The following is a 4142-nucleotide window of genomic DNA, read 5'->3' as shown; positions in this document are numbered from 1 at the left end:
CACACATACACGTACCCCACCTCCGAATCCGTGGGGGGTCATTCCATGCCAAACGCCCCAGGCATTGCGCTCGACCATGTCGGATTTCTTTAATAAAAATTGTAGTTTATTATTACCTTGCAATAAATGCCCTGCCAGCTTATTTTTCACGAAAAAAATTTTTTCGCCCTGTAGCTGCCTCCCGAAATTTCCGACCGGGCGAGTTACTGCTTCTTTTAAAAAAATTAAGGAAAAATAACTTTTTTTGCCAATCTCAACCAAATTTCTTCTGCGTGGTCACAATGAATGGGGCTTTCACACCACGAATCGTCTGAGCTCGCTCGACTGACTTATTCGCCGGTTTACGCCCACTGAAAACTGTCAAATTTAAGAAAATTCAAGATTTGTTATTTGATATTTACAAAATGTTCACAGTCGTTTCTACTGCTCAGCCCTCTTCTCCCGGAAGTATTTAACGAGATAAAAAATGTTTGAAACTCGGCGGACGTAAAACGCGCGAGGAAAAAATTGTCAAAATCGCGAAAAACTGCTAAATAGCCTACTTTCGTCCTCTTATTTCACACTGAGGTGCTCGTAATAAAAATACTACACAAAGTGCAATTGATAGGACACCCCTTCAACATTTATTTTGCGAAGTATTATCAAAACAATTTTCGTTTTAGGCGCGAAAAAAATTTTTAAAGTCTACTACCTCCGCGCCATGTAGGGGTTGCTCCGCAAGCTTACTTCACCGCAGCACGCGCCGCCGCGTTCCTGGCGGAAGACACACGGACGCCGTTCGGCTCCCACCTGCAGCATTATTGGCGATGCACGGATACGAGGTTCAGGTCACCCATTTGGAAGATGACGTCCTTCCGGGGCCAGGGGCATTCTGATTATTGGTTTCTAAGACAAGGTTGTTTCATGGACTGCGGAATAACCGTAATCTTGTTCGGCGGCTACAACCGCGGCAATTTGTAGCGCCGGTGCAATAAAGTTTCCGCTTATTTCACACTGAGATGCTCGTAATAAAAATATTACACAAACTGCAATTGATAGGACGGCCCTTAACCATTTATTTGACAAAGTTTCATCAAAACACTTTTTGTTTTCGCTGCGAAGAAAAAGGTTAAACTTTACCATCCCCGCACTTGTTCAGGAATCTCACTTCATTGCACAAAGCGTCACCGCTTCCCCCTTCGATTCGTGCTCTTAATTCGTTAAGTTCATCTACTTTGACAGGTCGAATGCTTGAGTCACCGAATATGATGTCAGGCCAGCAGAAACGGTTGACAACGACAGCGGCTTGAAGTGGTGAAATTTGCGTGTTCCTTTTACGGAGACAGCAGTTTCGAGTTTCCGACAGTTCCAGCTTCCTGCTTTGCACCATGCTGTCGGGTACCCAGAGAACGACGATGCCTCTAACATTGTTGTTCGCCCACGTGTATAGCTGATACGGTGTAAGTATTTGGCCTTGGTAAGGTCTTTGAAGACTTGCCCTTGCGGCTAAACGCTTCACTGTACTGCCGATGCCATCACACGCGCTCTAGCCATGGGAAGTCGCAAAAAAGTTCCATTCCGCGTCAACTCCAAAGTCATCATTGTGATAGCAGAGATTTACAAAATTCTTCTTATTCTTATATTGCGATGCCGCACCGTCCGAAAAGTAATGGATCCTTCTGAGTTTTGGAAGATCGCTATGGAGCACCTTGAAAAGTTCACTCTGAAATGTCGATACCGCAACAGTGCTGTGTTCAAGGCAGTCAGATATGAAAACAAATGATTTCACGGACAGGTCAGCGTCGTTGTCTTCACGAAAGTACACGACAACCGGGTGTAAGGTGGCTTGTGTGTTATCCCAGTGGTACGATTGCGGTGCATCCTGAACGATAAAACTGTAATTTTCGGCAAAGTCCAAAAGAATAATCGCCTCGCCTTCTGTGATTTTCGATTTCAGCTCGCGTAAGTACTTGGCCTGTTGCTTACTTATGAAGTGGTGGGTCTTTAGGTGGGTTAGCATTTCCACGAGCTTTTCGCAAAAGTCCTCCGGCTTCAGCGCGATTGTCTCGAGCCAACAGCGCGCGCCGCTGATCCACTGTTGGACCTCCACAACGTCACGTCGATCGCAGTCTAGAAGTTCACTGTTACGGAGGAGCGTCTTAACACGCTCAGTATTCGGACATGAGCCGCACGTGTTAAGCATGCACTCCTCCTTGTCCAGTTGGCATGCGATCATCCCAAGGAGCTCTTCGGTCGTTTCTCTCAGGCCTATGGCGTTGATCATGAGTTTCACGTTCTGGTGCTCCATACACACGCATACCGTGTGGGTGCCGCAACCCCCAGCCAGCACGCAGTGCGGAGGCCGCAGACTTGCAAACGAAGAGAAGCCATATTTCATGCTCGTGGTTGTCTGCCACTGTGTGTACATCTCCCATAGGTTCATCAACAGCAGTCGCTTTTGTCGGCCGTGCAACACGTCCTTGTTTCCCCGGACTTTCCCACGTACTGTTTTCCCGGAAGACAGTAGGAAACAGTGTCGTCTTCATAGAACGCCCTAACAGCAGCCTTGACTTCATCACTCAACGGACGACCTACTTTTCTTCGAGGGGTGCCAAGAACCCCGGTCTCGTGTCGAATTTTCACCGCTTCTCGCACTTGTCGCTCTGAGGCACCAAAAAACTTCATTACAGCCTCACGTGACCAAGACATCGGAGCCACTGTTAAGATCTGCACCCTCTTTTCTCTCAGCTCTTCGTCAGAATACTTTTGCTTCAGGTCGTTCATCAGTGACACGTAGTCACTCAGGATGAAATCATCGGCAACTTGATGAGAAGACGTTGATGGTTGAGGAAGACCGAGGTAGGAATACACCCTCTTTTCCGCCTTCTTTTGAAGTCTCAAAGTTTTCTGCTTTGCATATGACTCGCGAGCCCTCTGCCCACGCTTTTTCTTGAGAGGGGTTTCACCAACGGTTTCAAGTACCTTGTTTATGTCAGCACCAAGTATATCCATCTCACTTTCGTCCAATGGGCCACTGGCCTCCTGAACTGCGTCCTCAAGTACGCTGGCTTCGCCTTCGTGTTTCTGCATCCTGTACACCTGTCGGTTGCAATTTTGGCAGAATCTTTCCCCAGGAATGAGCCCAAGTTCCGGTTGTAGGCTGGCAAGGGCTACCGTTATCACAGACGACCCACGGCACTTCTTGAGATGTCGAGAGAAGGGATCTGAGCACCATTTCGATGCGATCAGTGTCGTATACTTCTTTACGTACACGCAGTAGTGGTGTCCACAAACAGTACTAAGCGCCTCCGTTTCCTTGCAGCGTAGTGTCAGGAGACGACGGTCTGCATCACTTAATTCCTCTAGTTTCAAAAGGTACTGCCGTTTCGTCTGCGACGTCTTGTGGCAACCCTGCGGGCCGAGCGAACACGGAGGAAGTCCGGTTGCTGGAATTAACAGACACAAGGTCGGCTTCAATGCACCACTGCTGCGCTCAGCACACATACAAAAAAAAAAAAAGTAGTAGGCGCATTCTTTTCCCTTGCGCTACCCTGGACCCCACGCAAACCGGGCTATCGGGTGCTGCACTTTCCTGCTGAAAGAAACTTTATTACTCAAGCCTTTCTTTTCAACGGGAAGGTGCAGCACGCAAATAACCCGGTTCGAATCTAGTGCAGGAAGGGCAAGCGACAACAATGGACCTAGTAAGGGTAACGATGTAAAGCGTACGTAAGAAGTGGCAGTGTTATTGATACTCACGTTTGTCGCATTGAGCAGAAGTCGTGGCTTCGCTTGCTTGCACGGTCAGGTGTATCTCTTCCATGAATGAAAAAAGCTCAGAGAGTTGTGGTGCCGTACAGAACAGTCGTTTCTCTCGAACTGACAAGAGATACCTTGGACACATTCATAGCGTGGCTTCCACGATTGTTTTGCTCCGTAGTAGCCAAAGGGCTAAAACACCAGGCGTCCCCCAAAACTTTATTGAACCAGTGCCGCATAGTGCCGTGGCTGTACCCACCTAACAAGATTACGGTTCTTCCGCTGTCAATGAGACAACCTTGTCATGGAAACTAATAAGCAGATTGCGCCCCCCCCCCCCCCGGAAGGACGTTATCTTCCGAATGGGTGACCTGAACCTCGTATCCGTGCATCGCCAATAATGC

Source organism: Ornithodoros turicata, chromosome 1 (genome assembly GCF_037126465.1).
Source record: "Ornithodoros turicata isolate Travis chromosome 1, ASM3712646v1, whole genome shotgun sequence".
Lineage (NCBI taxonomy): Eukaryota > Metazoa > Arthropoda > Arachnida > Ixodida > Argasidae > Ornithodoros > Ornithodoros turicata.
The sequence above is the reverse complement of the archived record's forward strand: the minus strand, read 5'-3'. Positions refer to the sequence as shown.